Below are 18,857 nucleotides of genomic sequence, written 5' to 3' on the forward strand. Positions count from 1 at the left end.
AAGAGACTAATTTGGTCTTGAACTGGGAAAAATGTCACTTTATGGTGACAGGAGGAATAGTTCTTGGCCATAAGGTTTCTAACTAAGGCATTGAGGTAGACAGAGCTAAGGTGGAACTCATTGAAAAATTACCCCCACCAAGTGATGTCAAGGCAATTAGGAGCTTTCTGGGGCATGCTGGCTTTTACAGAAGGTTTATTAAAGATTTTTCAAAGATAGCCAAGCCCTTAAGCAATCTCCTTGTATCTGATACACCATTTGTCTTTGATGAAAAATGCATGCTAGCATTAAAAAATTTAAAGAAGAGGAATCATTTCCCCACCTGACTGGAACTTATCATTTGAACTGATGTGTGATGCATCTGATTTTGCAGTTGGGGCAGTGTTTGGGCAGAGGAAAGATAACTTAGTCCATGTGATATACTATGCCAGCAAAGTCCTCAATGACACTCAAAGAAATTATACCACTACTGAAAAGGAGTTGCTGGCAATAGTTTTTGTATTTGACAAGTTTAGATCATACCTCATTGGTGCCAAAGTGATTGTTTTCACAGACCACACAGCACTTAAATATTTGTTTGCCAAGCAGGAATTAAAACCAAGACTGATAAGATGGATCTTATTGTTGCAGGAATTCAATATTGAGATTAGAGACAAGAAAGGAGTGGAGAACAAGGTAGCCAATCACTTATCTAGAATCCCTCATGACAAAGGTGGAACACATGATACAAGTGTGAATGAATGTTTCCCAGATGAGCAGTTAATGACGGTTCACAAAGCACCCTGGTTTGCAAACATTGCCAATTTTAAGGCAACTGGGGCTTTACCTCCAGAGATCAACAAACATAAAAAAAGAAAGCTCATCAATGATGCAAAATATTTTGTCTGGGATGAGCCATATCTCTTCAAGAAGTGTTCAGATGGAATCCTGAGAAGATGTGTTTCAGAAGAAGAGGGAAGAGAGGTCCTATGGAACTGTCATGGCTCATGCTATGGAGGCCACTTTGGAGGGGAAAGAACTGCAGCCAAGGTATTACAGAGTGGATTCTTTTGGCCCACCCTTTTCAAGGATGCCAAGGAAGTAGCAAAGAACTGCAATAAATGCCAAAGAGCTGGAAACCTACCCAAAAGAAATGAGATGCCGTAGAATTTCATCTTAGAGCTGGAACTGTTTGATGTATGGGGGATCGATTTCATGGGACCATTCCTAACCTCATATTCAAACAAGTATATCTTGGTAGCAGTGGATTATGTTTTCAAGTGGGTAGAGGCTATTACAACCCCAATAAATGATAACAAGGTGGTCATAAACTTCCTCAGAAAGAATATTTTTAGCCGGTTCGGAGTCCCACGAGCACTCATCAGTGATGGAAGAAGCCATTTCTGTAACAGACCACTAGAAGCTCTTCTCTTACGATATGGGGTGAAACACAAGGTTGCCACACCTTACCACCCCCAAACAAGTGGGCAAACCGAGATATCTAACAGAGAGCTAAAAAGGATTCTGGAGAAGACTGTAGGAGCATCAAGAAAAGACTGGGCGAAGAAGCTAGATGATGCTCTTTGGGCATACAGAACGGCATTCAAAACACCTCTTGGGATGTCCCCGTATCAACTGGTGTATGGAAAGGCCTGTCATTTACCACTGGAGCTGGAACATAAAGCCCTCTGGGCTCTCAAGCTACTAAATTTTGATAGCATTGCTGCTGGTGAAAAAAGAGTCTTGCAGCTGCAGGAAATGGAAGAGTTTAGATCTCAAGCCTATGAAAATGCCAAGATCTATAAAGAAAAGGCAAAGAGAAGACATGACCTCAATCTGACACCCAGGAGCTTCAAAAAAGGACAGCAAGTGCTCCTCTACAACTCCAAATTGAAACTCTTCCCTGGGAAACTCAAATCAAGGTGGTCTAGACCCTTTCTCATCACAAAGGTCTCACCACATGGACACATAGAAATTATGGAGGAAAGTTCAAAGAGGACTTTCACTGTGAACGGACAGAGGCTCAAGCACTACATGGGAAACATGGGGGAAAACCCCAAAATGAAGTATCATCTCAACTGATGGAGAAATCGTCGAGCTAGTGACGTTAAAAGAGCACTTCGTTGGGAGGCAACCCAACCTAAGGTAGTTTCCTTTTCATGATCTTTTCAATAAAAGTTACAAGTAGTTTTCCCTGTATTGTAAGGAGCTAAGTTTGGTGTTGCACACCAAAACAATCCAAAAGTGAATGCGTAATTCTAAGTTTGGTGTTCCATCAAAGATTTCAGTTAGAATCACACTACACCTCTTCAAGGGGCATATTGCTAGCCCCAACCAATTAGGGAAACCACTTAACAACAGTTTAGTTTCTAGTTCATATTCGTTTTATTAATAAAAGCAGATGAGGTTCTCTGCATGTATTCAATCTGTTGCATTAGGTAAGGAACTAAGTTTGGTGTTCACACACCAAATGAAGTTCAGAAATTCATGAGTATACATGCATGCTGACTATTTCTCAAGTGCTTGGGGAACAAGCAACTTTCCATAACTCTGCAGGGATTCAAGTAACCTTCTGGAAAAATAGTACACCGTCATCCAAGGAGGATGATGACAACAAAGAGATAGCTAGAAGACACCACCAAAAGGTTGTATTGTTACTTGATTCTATATGCTTGGAAATGCTCAAAAAGATGGGAAATCTGAATGTGTCCCTGAATTATTAGTTACTCTTTAGTTTAAATCACTAGAATTTAATGTTTGTTTTCCCCTGCTTAGGTCTATGCTAGCTGTGCCAAATAATCTGCTGCATTTTCACCTTTTTTACTTGTATGCTTGTCCTTTGAAGTCAAATAAAAAGAAATGTTATGAAAGACCAGAGTGATGTTCAATTTGTGGATTAAAGTTCTTAAGCTTGTGGTGTAGTAATTACTTAGCTAAGTTGGTTCACCAACAAGGTAGGAAGGCAACTATCTGTCCTAAATCATATGCTTGAAACACACCCCATGAGACTAGCTACATAACAAGATCCTAATTAGAAAAAGAGAAAGAAAAATGAAAGTTGAGAAATAAAGAAAAAGAATAAGAAATAAGGCTAGGCACCAAGGGTTGAATCTTAAGGCATGTGTCAGTGGTGCTCCTGTGCAAAGGATATACTTGGATGAATAAGCTCTAGGGGTGCCTTATCACTTGGTAACTTGGGTTAACTAACCCGGGATTATCAGCTGAAAGTCCACTATCAAGAGTAACCTTTGCTACAGAACACTTAGTAACCCAAAGAGGTACTGGACACCAAGGCCTCAAGTAAGAAAATAACAAACCATGTGCCTGTGGTGTATATGTATGGGGGAAAGAGACTTGAGGGAGTAAGTCCTTAGGGGTGTCTTAACACCCAGCACCTTAGACCAACTGGTTCGAGAGTGCTGGCTGAAAGCTTATCTTAAAGAGTCGCCCCCTTACAAAGCACCTAGTCTAAAGAACACAATCAAACCCTGAAAAGAAAAAGGGATCAATAAATAAAAGTGATAAACCACTATTTCATGGTTTATATTGTGTTTAATTGTGTGGTTTTATCATGATCTTTACCCACTTATTCATTAAATAAGCATGCATTTATATTTCCTTCCTAAAGATGTTTTATGGTTGAAAACTTGCTTCCTAGAGACTTTTAATTATGTATTTTATTTTTCCCTTATTCCATTCGATGCCGTGATCTGTGTGTTAAGTGTTTCAGGCTTTATAGGGCATGAATGAATTGGAGATTGGAAAGGAAGCTAGCAAAAATGGAAGGAATACATAAATTGAGGAGATGACCAGCGAGAAGCGACGCGGCCGCATGGACGACGCGACCGCGCGGAGAAGATCAAGTCCCAGTGACGCGGCCGCATGGATGACGCGACCGCGCGGCACGGAATAGCACGAGTGACGCGGCCGCATGGACGACGCATCCGTGTGGCAAAGCAGAAACACGAATGACGCGTTCGCATGAGTGACGCGATCACGTGACGTGTGTGATCTGCATAATTTGTAGATTCGCTGGGGACGATTTCGGGCCCTATCTTGACCCAGTTTTCGGCCCGGAATAGCAGACTAGAGCCAGAGAACATGCAGAAACCAAAGACAACATTCATTCTACACAATTTTTAGTTTTAGATCTAGTTTTACTCTTCCTCTAGGTTTTTCTCTTTACTCATACATAGTTTGGGATATTGAGAAGAGTTATCACCTCATCAAGACTTCGTCATTTTAGTTCGTTTTCTTTACTTGGTCTTACTCTTCCATGTTCTTTGCTTTGTTTAATTTTACCATTGGAATATTCTTAGGGTTATTTAATACAAGGATCACTTTTATTTTTAATTGACGATTTTAATTTTATTTACAATGTCTTTCCTTAATTTCTTTTCATATGCTATGAATTTTACCTTTACAATGAGTGAGTAGTTCCCTAACTTGATGGGGAATTGATTGAAAGGAACCCTTGAGTTGGAAGGCTTGAAGGAAAAACTGTAATTGGGTTTATGGTTGGATTGCCTCCTAATCACTAACACCAATCCCTTTTAATTAAGTGGATTGCAACTTGTGAACGGACGTAGCATTCCAACTTGTTTAACTTTCCTTCACCTAGTGAAGGATAACTAAACAGGATAACCTTTAATTGTCAATTAATCCTGAGAGCATTCCAATAATAATAGGAATTCCAACTAATCAATTCCCAGTCAAGACTTTTATTTACATTATTCAAATTCATTAATTTAATTTCCTGTTTGCCCAATTCAAACCCTTTTTTTTTTGAAAACCTCTGATTAATAAAATTGCACACTTTTTTGCAACTCATTGGGAGACAACCTGGGATTCATACTCCCAGTATTTTAAATTCAATTTTCTGTGACACCTTTCTAAATTGAGGAGCAGATTTCTGGCAAGTTAAGAACTATACTTACAACGTAAATGTTTTAACAATTTTTAATTTGCCAATTTCTGCACACCATCAATTTTTGGCGCCGTTGCCGGGGAGTTGCAATAGAGTGCTAAAGTTATTAATTAGAATTTATTTATTTGTATTTTATTTTATTTTGCTACTATGAGCTGCATGTTTCTTTCGTCAAATGACGCGTTCACTTTCTGATCCGCGCTTGCTAATATTCGATCCTGAAATTGAAAGGACTATTTCACGAATAAGGCGAGCTCAGCATCGGTTAGTCCGCTCTGAGGGCGGATCTGAAAATGAACTTGAGGAAGAAACCAGCTCCTGTTCTACTAATTCGGTTGATTCACGTGCAGAAGACATGGCAGAACCTAGGAGAGTTACCATCCAGGAGGAAGGAGCCCCTAATTTTACAATGTAACCGTTTCAAGCGCATCACCCAGTAGTGGCTATAGATTTTGAAATAAAGACCGCACTGCTCAATTTGATGCCCAAGTTTCATGGCTTACCTGCTCAAGAGCCCATCAAGCACCTGAGAGATTTCCAGGCAGCCTGTTCTACTGTCAGGCGTGATGGTACAGATGAAACTTCAATTCTGCTGAAAGCTTTCCCGTTTTCTCTTGAAGGAAAAGCAAGAGAGTGGTACTACACTCAACCCCTAACAAACGTATCCAACTGGGATATGCTTAAAAAAGAGTTTTTGGAGAAGTTCTTTCCAGCTGAAGTTACTGATAAACTGAGGAAAGACATTTCCACGATTGTTCAAGATGACAACGAGACTCTCTTTGAATACTGGGAGCGCTTCAATAATCTTTTGGAAGGATGCCCCCACCACATGATTGACAAGATAGTGTTACTCAGCTATATCACACAGGGTATGACGCCACAAGATAAGACCACATTGGAAAGTGCTAGCAATGGGTCTATGAAGAAGTACAAGACCACTGATGAGGCATGGCAATTGATCAGCGACTTAGCTGAATCTACTAGGAACCACAGACAGAAGCAAGGCCGTTCAAAAGCCGTTGCAAAAGTATCCTCTAGCAGAGAGACTGCTGCTCTGACTCAAAGTATCTGTGAAATGACCAACTTGCTGAAGCAAATGCAATTGAATCAACAACAAGTTCAGCAAGCTCAACCTTCTCCAGCATAGTAAAGCCAACAGTTAGTCCTACAGAGAGTTTGTGGAATTTGTGCTGATTATAACCATTATACTGATGAATGCCCGCAACTCCAACAGGAAGACAACATGGTGGCATCCACTCATAACTTCTATGACCACCCCAACCAAGGGCACAATCAAGGTGGAAATCATAACCATGGATGGCAGGACAATTCTAACCAGAATTGGAGGGACAACAATAACAGAGGAGGCAGAGATAATCAGGGAAATCAGAGGTGGAATAATAATAACAACAGGCAGCAGAACCAACCTTACAGAGTACCTCACCTGAGGCAATCCCAAGGACCACAGAATACCCAGCAGCAGACCTCTCAATTTACTCATTCTTCTTTATCCCCTAATGAAGAGTTACTACAATCTTTTGAGCGGAGACAACAGACCATGGAAAATAACATTATGAATAACATTAATGCCAGCCTGAATGGTCTGAGTTCTACTTTGCAAGCTCTTGTTTCACAGATTGGATCAATGCAAAATTCCAGTAACCAACCTTCAAGCTCCACTGGAATCCCCTCTCAACCATTACCCAATCCAAAGGGAGGCATTAATGCCATCACCTTGAGGTCCGAAACCACACTACAGGAGAGGAATCAGGAGGAGCCAAGCTCACCAGAACACACCTCAGCTGAAGAGGTAGTAGAAATAGAAGATGTCGAAGAGGAAGAGGACATACAGGACATAGCTGAAAAAGAAGAAGTCCAACCACAGGAGGAAGCACCAAGAGGCGAAGACACTGCTGAAAACAACACTCCTATTCTATTTCCACAACTTGCAAGGAAGCCCAGGAAGCAGCTGGAACCCGATCCCAAAATGGTAGAAATATTCAAAAAGGTTGAGGTAACCGTTCCTCTTTTTGATGTTATTCAACAAGTACCTAAATATGCAAAGTTTCTAAAAGATTTATGTATACATAAAGACAAAATTAATGAATTAGAAACTATTCCTTAAGGTAGTTCCATATCTGCTTTAATGGGAGGATTACCTGAGAAGTGTAGTGACCCAGGTCCTTGTATAGTTAGTTGTACTATTGGTGGAGTAGTAATTTATGACTGCATGTGTGATTTAGGAGCATGTGTCAGTATAATGCCTTTGTCTATATATGATATTTTGAGGCTACCTCCCTTAAAAAGGTCGGCAGCTCATTTTGTGTTAGCAGATAAAAGCATTATTACAATTGCTGGAGTTGTTGAAGATGTTTTAGTGAACATTAAAGGGCTTACATTTCCCACTGATTTTAATATCTTGGAGATGCCCCATAATGACTCAGATAAGCCATCATCAATCCTACTTGGAAGACTGATAAACCACTATTTTATAGTTTATATTGTGTTTAATTGTGTGGTTTTGTCATGATCCTTACCCACTTATTCATCAATTTAGCATGCATTTAGATTTCCTTCCTAAATTGAGTACATGTTTGAAAATTGCTTCCTAGAGACTTTAATTATTTATTTTTAATTCTCCTTTATTCCATTCGACGCCGTGATCTGTGTGTTAAGTGTTTCAGACTTTATAGGCCATGAATGAGTTGGAGATTGGAAAGGAAGCTAGCAAAAAATGGAAGGAACACAAGAATTTGAGGAGATAACCAGCGAGAAGTGACGCGGTCGCATGGCTCACGCGACCGCGCGAAGGAGCGCAATTCGCAGTAACGCGGCCACATGGCTTGCGCGACCGCGCGGATTGGAAAGCGCAAGCGACGCGGTAGCGTGGACGACGCAAACGCGTGGAGAGGAAAAAGCACAAGTGACGCGTCCGCATGGACAACGCGATCGCGTGACATGCGTGATCTGCATAATCTGCAGAATTTGATGGGGGCGATTTTGGACCTTATTTCGGCCCAGTTTTCGGCCCGGAACAGCAGACTAGAGTCAGAGAATATGCAGAAACAAGGGACACATTCATTCAGTAGTTTTAGATCTAGTTTTTCACTCTCTTAGGTTTTTCTCTCTAGTTTTTATAATTTTAATTTTCAATTGGTCTTAGCATTGGACCAGTGAGAAGAGTTATTTCCTCATCAAGACTTCATCATTCTAGTTTGTTCTCTTAACTTGGTTCTATTCTTCCATGTTCTTTGTTATGTTCAATTTTGTCATTCAGATACTTTTATGATTATTTAATGCAAGGATTATTTCTTTTTAATTCAATTTCAATTCCAATAATCATGTCTTCTTTTAATTCCCTTTCATGCGCTATGGATTCTTTATTTATAATGCGTGAGTAGTTTCCTTACTTGATGGGGAGTTGATTAAAAGGAACTCTTGAGTTGGAAGGATTGAAAGAAAATTTGTAATTGGGTTAAATGTTGGATTGCTATCCTGTCACTGACGCCAATCCCTTTGAACTAAGTGGGTTACAACTTGTGAACAGATCTGGCATTCCCACTTGTTTGACTTTCCCTTACCTAGTAAAGGATAACCAAACAGAACAACCATTAATTATAAATTAATCTTACAATCACACCATCAATGATAGAGATTCTAACCAATCAATTCCCAGTCAAGGCTTTTATTTATATTATTTAAAAATCCTCAATTTAAATTCCAATTTACTTAGCTCAACTTCTTGGAACATCTGATTAATAAAACAGCACACTTTTCTGCAACTCGTTGGGAGATGACCTGGGACTTAAAACTCCCAGTAATTTTAATTTAAACTCTCTGTGACATATTTCTAAATTGATAAGCAGATTTTCGGTGAGTTAAGAACTATGCCTGCAACCTAACCATTTTAATAAATTTTTAATTCACCAGCTTCTGCTTCCCATCAATTTTTGGCGTCGTTGCCGGGGAGTTCCAATAGAGTGCTAATTTTATTAATTAGAATTTATTTATTTGTATTTTATTTAATTTTACTACTATGAGCTGCATGTTTCTTCCTTCAAATGATGCGTTCACTTCCTTATCCGCGCTTGCTAATATTCGATCCTGAAATTGAAAGGACTATTTCACGAATAAGGCAAGAACAGCGTAGGTTAGCCCGCTCTGAGGGCGGATCTGAAAGTGAATCTGAGGAAGAAACCAGCCCCCGTTCTACTGATTCAGTTGTTTTATGTGCAGAAAACATGGCAGCTAGAAGAGTTACCATTCAGGAGGAAGGAGCTCCTGATTTTACAATGCAACCGTTTCAAGCGCATCATCCAGCGGTAGCTATGGATTTTGAAATAAAGACCGCACTGCTAAATTTGATGCCCAAGTTTCATGGCCTACCTGCTCAAGAGCCTATCAAGCACTTGAGAGACTTCCAGGCAGCCTGTTCTACTATCAGGCGTGATGGCACTGATGAAACTTCAATCCTGTTGAAAGCTTTTCCGTTCTCTCTTGAGGGAAAAGCAAGAGAGTGGTACTACACTCAACCTCTAGCAAATGTATCCAACTGGGATACGCTCAGAAAGGAGTTTCTGGAGAAATTCTTTCCATCCGAAGTTACTGATAAACTGAGGAAGGATATCTCTACAATTGTTCAGGATGACAATGAGACTCTCTTTGAATACTAGGAGCGCTTCAATAATCTTCTGGAAGCATGCCCCCACCACATGATTGACAAGATCGTGCTACTCAGCTATATCACACAAGGTATGAGGCCCCAAGATAAGACCACATTGGAAAGTGCCAGCAATGGGTCTATGAAGAAGTACAAGACCACTGATGAAGCTTGGCAATTGATCAGTGATTTAGCTGAATCTACTCGGAACCACAGACAGAAGTAAGGCCGTTCAAAAGCCATTGCAGAAGTATCTTCTGGCATAGAGACTGCTGCTCTAAATCGAAGCATCTGTGAGATGACCAACCTGCTGAAGCAAATGCAGTTGAGTCAACAAGCTCAGCAAACTCAACCACAGCAAAACCAACAACTAGTTCCACAAAGAATTTGCGGAATTTGTGCTGATTACAGCCATTACACTGATGAATGCCCGCAGCTCCAACAAGAAGACAACATGGTGGCATCCACTCACAACTTCTATGATCGCCCCAACCAAGGGTACAATCAAAGTGAAAATAATAACCATGGATGGCAGGACAATTCAAACCAAAATTGGAGAGACAACAATAATAGGGGAGGCAGAGATAACCAGGGAAATCAGAGGTGGAATAATAACAACAACAGGCAACAAAATCAACCTTACCGAGCACCTCACCTGAGGCAAAACCAAGGACCACCGAACAATCAGCAGCAAACCTCTCAATTTACTCATTCTTCTGTATCTTCTAATGAAGATTTATTACAAGCTTTTGAGAAAAGACAACTGGCCATGGAAAATACCATCGTGAACAGTATTAATGCCAGTCTGAATGGTTTCACCTCTACTCTGCAAGCTTTTATGACACAACTTGGTTCAGCACAAAATTCCAGTAACCAACCTTCAAGCACCACTGGAATCCCCTCTCAACCATTACCAAATCCAAAGGGAGGCATTAATGCCATCACCCTGAGGTCCGGAACCACACTGCAGGAGAGGAATCAGGAGGAACCAAGCTCACCAGAATACGCCTCAGCTAAAGAGGTGGTAGAAATCGAAGATGTTGAAGAGGAAGAGGACATACAGGACATAGCTGAAGAAGAGATAGCTCAACCACAGGAAGAAGCACAAAAAGGCACAGGCACCACAGAAAACACTACTCCCATTCCATTTCCACAACTTGCAAGGAAGCCCAGGAAGCAGCTGGAACCTGATCCTAAAATGGTTGAAATATTCAAAAAGGTTGAGGTAACTGTTCCCCTTTTTGATGTTATTCAGCAGGTACCTAAATATGCAAAGTTTCTAAAAGACTTATGTATCCATAAAGACAAAATTAATGAATTAGAAACTATTCCTTTAGGTAGTTCTATATCTGCTTTAATGGGAGGATTACCTGAAAAATGTAGTGATCTAGGTCCTTGCATAGTTAGTTGTACTATTGGTGGTGTAGTAATTTATGATTGCATGTGTGATTTAGGAGCATGTGTCAGTATAATGCCTTTGTCTATATATGATGTTTTAAGGCTCCCTCCCTTAAAAAGGTCGGCAGCTCGTTTTGTGTTAGCAGATAAAAGCATTATTACAGTGGCTGGAGTTGCTGAAGATGTTTTGGTGAACATTAAAGGACTCACATTTCCCACTGATTTTTATATCTTGGAGATGCCCCATAATGATTCAGATAAGCCATTATCAATCCTACTTGGAAGACCATTCCTGAAGACATCAAAATTCAAATTGGATGCTTTTTCAGGAACATACTCCTTTGAAATAGATGGCCGCATAGTGATCTTCAATCTGAATGGAGTCATTAACAACCCCCCAGAAGATCGTTCTATCTTCCAGTGTGATGTCATAGACAAAAGTGTGGCTGAAGTCCAAAAAGAAGAGTTTGAAGAGAGGCACACTGGACAAGGTCCGAGTGTGGGGACTCTCTTAACTGACAATGAGGACACTTCGCCATTTTCGTAAGCCCCAGTTAATCCAGAGCCTGCCCATGATCAAAAGTTAGAATTGAAACCTCTCCCTCCACATCTCAAATATGCTTATCTTGAGGATGAGCAGAAGCTTCCGGTTATTATTGCAAGGGAACTGACTTCTCAACAAGAAGAGCAGTTACTTGATGTACTGAGGAAGCATAAGAAGGCAATTGGGTGGAGTTTGGCAGACATTATGGGAATTAACCCTCAAGTATGTGAGCACAGAATATTTTTAGAAGAAGGAGCAAGACCGGTCTGTCAACCACAAAGAAGATTGAATCCCACCATCTTGGAAGTTGTCAAAAAGGAAGTGACCAGACTATTGGAAGCAGGTATCATATATCCCATTTCAGACAGTGAATGGGTAAGTCCAGTACAAGTGGTGCCCAAGAAATCTGGAGTCACTACAGTGAAGAATGAGCATGGAGAGCTCATAGCAACTAGAGTTCAGAATGCTTGGAGAGTCTGCATTGATTACAGGCGTCTCAACCAAGCTACCCGTAAGGATCACTACCCACTCCCATTCATTGATTAAATGCTAGATCGCCTGTCAGGTAAATCACATTATTGCTTTCTAGATGGTTACACAGGTTATTTCCAGATTCATATAGCTCCTGAGGATCAGGAAAAGACTACTTTTACATGTCCTTTTGGGACTTATGCTTATAAGAGAATGCCCTTTGGCTTGTGCAATGCACCAGCCACCTTCCAAAGGTGCATGATGAGTCTTTTCTCTGATCTTATTGAGGACTATATGGAAGTTTTTATGGACAATTTTAGAATTTATGGTGATTCTTTTAACCTTTGATTAGATGGATTATCTAGAGTATTAGATAGATGTGTTAATACAAACCATGTACTGAATTTCAAAAAATGCCACTTTATGGTAAAGCAAGGAATTGTATTAGGACATATGGTATCTAATAATGGCCTTTCTGTAGACCCAGCAAAGGTGAATATTATTTCTAGTTTACCTTACCCCTCTTCTGTGAAGGAAGTCCGTTCGTTCCTTGGCCATGCAGCTTTCTACAGGAGATTTATTAAAGACTTTAGTAAGGTGGCACTTCCCTTATCCAGATTACTGCAGAAGGACATTGAGTTCGAGTTCAGTGAAGATTGCAAACAAGCATTTGATAGGCTGAAGACTGCTCTAACTCAAGCCCCAATTGTGAGAGGACCCGACTGGAGCCAGCCGTTTGAAATCATGTGCGATGCTTCCAACCATGCAGTAGGAGCAGCGCTGGCTCAGCGTGAAGGTAAGCACCCTTTTGTTATTGCCTATGCGTCTAAGACTTTAGACACTGCCCAGTCCAATTATACTACTACTGAGAAAGAGCTACTTGCTATTGTTTTTGCTCTGGATAAATTCTGAGCTTATTTACTTGGTACTAGAGTAGTAGTGTATTCGGACCATGCAGCTCTAAAGTATTTATTAGCTAAAAAGGAATCCAAACCAAGACTTATACGTTGGATACTGCTGTTACAAGAATTTGATTTAGAAATAAAGGATAGGAGTGGTAATCAAAATTTAGTAGCAGACCACTTGAGTCGCCTTGAACATATTAAGGATGATTCTACTCCTATAGATGATAATTTTCCTTTTGACAACCTGCAAGCAGTATCTGAGGTAGTCCCTTGGTATGCACCTGTTGCTAATTATTTAGTTAGCCGCACATTTCCTCCACATTTTTCTAAACATCAAAGAGACAAGCTGAAAAGCGAGTCTAAATATTATATATGGGATGACCCATATTTATGGAGATGTGGCACTGACCAGATAATTAGACGTTGTGTACCTCAATCAGAATTCCAGTCCATTTTAGAGGCCTGTCACTCATCTGAGAGTGGAGGACACTTTGGCCCTCAAAGAACAGCTAGAAAGATCTTAGACTGTGGATTCTGGTGGCCTACTCTTTTTAGAGATGCCCCTGAGTTTTGTAAATCTTGTCACCCATGCCAGAAATTTGGTAACATATCCAGGAGGGATGAGATGCCTCAACAATATATGCTTTTCTGTGAAATTTTTTATGTATGGGGCATTGACTTCATGGGTCCATTTCCAAATTCTAGTGGATATTTTTATATATTGTTAGCTGTGGATTATGTTTCCAAATGGGTGGAAGCAATTCCTACCCGCACTGATGATGCTAACACTGTTGTTTCCTTTGTGAGAAACCATATTATATGCCGCTTTGGATCACCACGAGCGATCGTGAGCGATCAAGGCACCCATTTTTGTAACAGGAGACTAACAGGCTTGATGAAGAAGCATGGGATAATCCATAAAGTTGCAACAGCTTACCATCCCCAAACTAATGGGCAAGCTGAGGTGTCAAACAGAGAAATTAAGCGTATTTTGCAAAAGATAGTAAAGCCTCATAGAAAAGACTGGAGCACCAGACTACAAGATGCACTGTGGGCATACAGAACAGCATACAAGACACCCATTGGGATGAGTCTCTTCCGCTTGGTTTATGGAAAAGCTTGCCATCTCCCAGTTGAAATAGAACACAGAGCCTTCTGGGCAGTTAAGGAGTGCAACATGGGAACTGAGAATGCTGGACCTGAAAGAAAGTTGCAACTGCAGGAACTGGAGAACCTTCGCCTGGAAGCTTATGAGAACTCCAGAATGTACAAGGAAAAGATGAAAGCTGTGCATGATCAAAACATCAAGAAGAGAGAGTTCCAACCTGGAAATTTTGTTCTCCTTTACAAATCTCGACAGAGGCTCATGCCTGGTAAGTTGAGATCAAAATAGGAAGGTCCATACAGAGTAGAGAAGGCTGAACCGTACGGAGTCTATCACCTAAGCCATCCTTCAAGCTCTGAACTTATTAAGGTTAATGGATAGCGCCTGAAGCTATACCATGGTGAGAAAGTGCAGAAAAATAAGGAGCTTGAAATCTTCCGCCTGGAAGATCCCCACATCGCAGCAGATTGAGCTATTGGAGCGTCCAACTTACGGACGTAAAAGCAAAGTGCTTGGTGGGAGACAACCCACCGCAGTATGATCGTTCTTTTCTTCACTCTTAGTTTTTCTTCTTTAATAACTCTTCTCTTTATTAGTACTTTCGTGCTCTTTCAATTACATATCTTTCCCTAAAAAAAAAAAAAATTGCCGCGCGACGCGATCGCACCAGCGACGCGTCCGCGTGGCATGGGGAGTACAGAAAAACAAAAATGAACAGAAAGTTACGCAGGAGGAGCGCTGGAGTCGTGCCAATGGCACAAGTTACCCCGCACGACCGCGTCGCTGACGCGTCCGCGTCGCATAGGAATCATGGCCTCCCACGCGACCGCGTGTCCCACGCGGCCGCGTGCCCTGCATTTTCGACGTAAAAGGGTGCACAACGCTATATTGCGCGAGAGTGGTTCTGGATTGGTGCTGGAAGCACAATCCCTGTCACGCGACCGTGTCGCTGACGCGGCCGTGTCCCCTATTTTATAACGCACACTCATGCGATCGCGTGACCCACGCGATCGCGTCACCCAATTTTGGCAATTAAAATGAATCGAACAGAGAGTTGTGCTGGAGCGAGGCTGCACTCACGCCAGCAGCGCAACACAGGTCACGCGACCGCGTGACCGACGCGATCGCATCCCCTTCCCTGACGAATCCCCACGCGAACGCGTGCCCCAGGCGGCCGCGTCGCATGCGTCGCACAGCTAAACCCCAATTGCCAAATTATCTTATCTTTCTTTCCTCCAAATCCTAATTTTTCTTTTCCCTCCTTTTTTTTCTTTTCCCCCTTCCCCTTTCTATCTCACCTCTCACTCTCTCTCTCTCTCCTCCATTAACAAGGTTTTACCTTCTTCTTCCTTCTTCTCTTTTCTATCATTCTTATTCTATTATGTATATATATTATTATTTTCTTTTTCTTTTCTTTTTTCTTTTCAAACTTTTATTTTTCTTCTTCTTCTTTTCCTTTAACATGGTGTTAGAAATCTTTTGAGTCATCATCCCCCATTATATGCCTGTGGATTATTGCAAATTGTTTGACAATTATTTTTCTCCTATTTAAGGGATTGCTTGCATGTTTATCTTCATATTTTCTATACCCTATTCACCATGCATGCTATATGTTTGTGAAAAATCTCATGTGGCATTATGCACTTCTCTATGTTGCTATACTATTCAATGCTTGCTTTTCACAACTTTCCCTTATTATTTTATTAATTAGATTTAATTGTCAATACAAACGTGATAGTTTGTTACAAATGGTAATCTAAACTGGACATTGAATGTTTGATATATGCTACTCATGCCTTTGCCTGCATGCCAATAAACCTCTTGCATTCCATTGTCCTACATGCACTTGCTATATTTCCATTGATGAGCTTTTCACATGTAATTTGGACCATGTGTTAATGCTATTTATCTTTATTGTGCATTGACTATCACTTACAATACCCTCTTCCTTGCTTTATCTCTTTGAATTTAATTTCCTTTCTCTTCCCTTCTTTCAAGATGGCCACCAAGAAAGGAAAAGAGAAAGCTACTTCCAAACCACCAGCAAGAAGAGGAACTAAAAGAGCATTAGTGGCAGAGCCTTCTTCAACCGCAGTCAAGCCCTCAACAAAAAGAGTTAAGAGGATAATAAAGGTGGACGACAAGGAGAAAGCCTTTCCAGCAAAGGACACTGCGCGATTTCCCAATCGCTACTGTGAGCAGATGTTCCCTATCCTAGCAGAAAGGAACTATAACAATGAATACCTTCTTATCCTCCCGTCCAATATTGCCGCCTTTGTTGAGCCGCAAATTGAGCGAAGACAATGGGGTTTCTTACGGAGACAGCCGAGGCAGGTCAATCTCTCTTGGGTAGTTGAGTTCTACTCCAACTTCTACATACCGACCCTGCAGTCTATTTATGTCCGGCAGAAGCAAGGCCCCATCACAGAAGAGGCCATTCAACAAGCTCTGAGTCTTCCCGCTATTCCAGCAGGAATGGACGCCTTTCAAGAAGCCACCCTTCAGTGCCAGAGATACCAATTTGACTGGGACTCCGTTCTTGGAGTCATCGCTTTACCTGGCAGCCGTTGGATCTACGGATACCACTGTACCCGCCCTAAGGGAATCTTGGCTTCCGCACTTACCTTGGAGGCCCGCGTATGGGCACAGATCATGTCCCATTACGTCTTTCCAAGCACTCATGAGTCCTCCTTCACTGCAGACATGGCTGTTCTACTATGGTGCATCCTTACAGACCAACCTCTGAATCTCTCAAGACATATTCGGAATGCTATGGAACACGTACAAATTGCGGGCAACCTACCTTTTCCCGCCCTGGTCTCAGATCTTGTCTCAGCAGCCGGAGTCTCCTACAGAGCTGGGGACACCACAGCCATGCTTCCACGGGATGATCAATATGTCCCTAACGGGAAATACCTCAGACTTTCAGTAGCCACTTACTGAGCCAGTTGAAGATATTTCTTCTTCAACACCACAAGCATCTACCACTGAGAAATCGCTCCAACAGTTACTTGAAAAGTTGGATCAGCATGAACAGAAAGCTAAGATGAGAGAGCGCCGTAACAAGCGCCGATTCACATACCTCAAGGAGCTGATCATGGGCAAATTCAAGGACTCAGACACTCCGAACTCCACTTCTTTTACCAGCACTGGGAGCCATGATGGTTCTGACTGTGGAGATACTGCTACCAGCCCACCCCTATTCCTGACAGATGGCACCGAGGACGGTGCAAAGCCTTAAGTGTAAGGAGGTCGGTCAGTACCTGACTTCCGGAGGTAAATTCTCTTCTCTGGCACCAATAATTAGGATATTTTAGTTAGATTTTCTTTCTTTTATAGAATAGAATAAATTGTATAGGTTAGAATAGTTGCATGCATGTTCTACTTGATTGAAAAGACAATAAGTTTCTTTTAAAAATCTATCTTTGGAACAAAATTTCACTAATTTTTCAAAATTTTTATGATAAATCTGCTTGAGTTGTATTTGGAACATGATGTTTGAGCTAAAGAACACACAACCTGTGAAAGATTTGAGCCTTTATGTATGGTTACATTATTTAACCATAATCATTTTATTCTTGTGTGTTTACTTCTCTATGATTGTAATCTATATTTTGTTTTATCTTATATGTCCAATATTTATTATATTTACATGCTTGCACATGATTGAGGCCATTATTTGTTTAAACTCACTTATCCAAATCAAGCCTACCCTTCTCAATTACCTTTGTTAACCACTTTGAGCCTTTAATTCCCATTTGTTCGATATTTTACCACATTACTAACCTTAAGCCGAAAAAATAATTATATATCCCAAATTGAATCTTTGGTTAGCTTAAGATAGAATTGTGTGTGTTAGTTAAGTATGGGAAATTATGGGAACAAAAGTTGTTGAAGGAATATGTCATGAAAATTTAAAGGGAATTTGGATACCTAATCATGTGAAAATATAAGAATGAAAAATCTATGTGCATTGATAAGCTTTATGTATTCCATAAAAAAAATCAAGAAATAAGGGGACAAAATTACCCCAATGTTAAATTCAGAATTCAAAGATCAATGCACATATGATAGAATTAAAACACAAAGTTGAAACCTGAGTATGGGTTGAAAAAGGGAATTATGGGTAGCTAAGCATGAATTTAAAAGTATATAGAATATATGTATATTAGGTGAGAGCTTAGGTTAATTAAATATTCAATTTATAAAGCTCACTTAGCCATATGTATATCCTTACCTGCACCTTGGCCCCATTACAACCCTGAAAAGACCTCATGATGTTTGCATTGGTATATTAACTGTTGTTGATTGGTTAAGAGAAAAACAAAAGCTGGAAAACATGACTAGAGAAGAATAGAGTGATTACCATATACACTAGAGATTAGAGCATACATACATTATCAGTAAGGGTTCAATGCTTGAATTCTCATGTTTCCTGCTTTCATAAGCTATCTTCTTGCACTTTTATCAGTTTTATTGTATGATGATAGAATTAGTGGAATTTGATTTGTAACTGTTTTGAAAGGCTTATTTACTTTTGATCAAGTGGACAATAATCATATAGTTGCATTAATTTATATATGTAGGACTGCATTGCATTTCATGAGTTTCTGCATGTTCATACTTATTTCCTTGTCTCCTTCAATTTAGCATGAGGACATGCTAATGTTTAAGTGTGGGGAGGTTGATAAACCACTATTTTATAGTTTATATTGTGTTTAATTGTGTGGTTTTGTCATGATCCTTACCCACTTATTCATCAATTTAGCATGCATTTAGATTTCCTTCCTAAATTCAGTACATGTTTGAAAATTGCTTCCTAGAGACTTTAATTATTTATTTTTAATTCTCCTTTATTCCATTCAACG

Source organism: Arachis ipaensis, chromosome B2, assembly GCF_059453495.1.
Source record: "Arachis ipaensis isolate K30076 ecotype BB chromosome B2, ASM5945349v1, whole genome shotgun sequence".
NCBI lineage: Eukaryota > Viridiplantae > Streptophyta > Magnoliopsida > Fabales > Fabaceae > Arachis > Arachis ipaensis.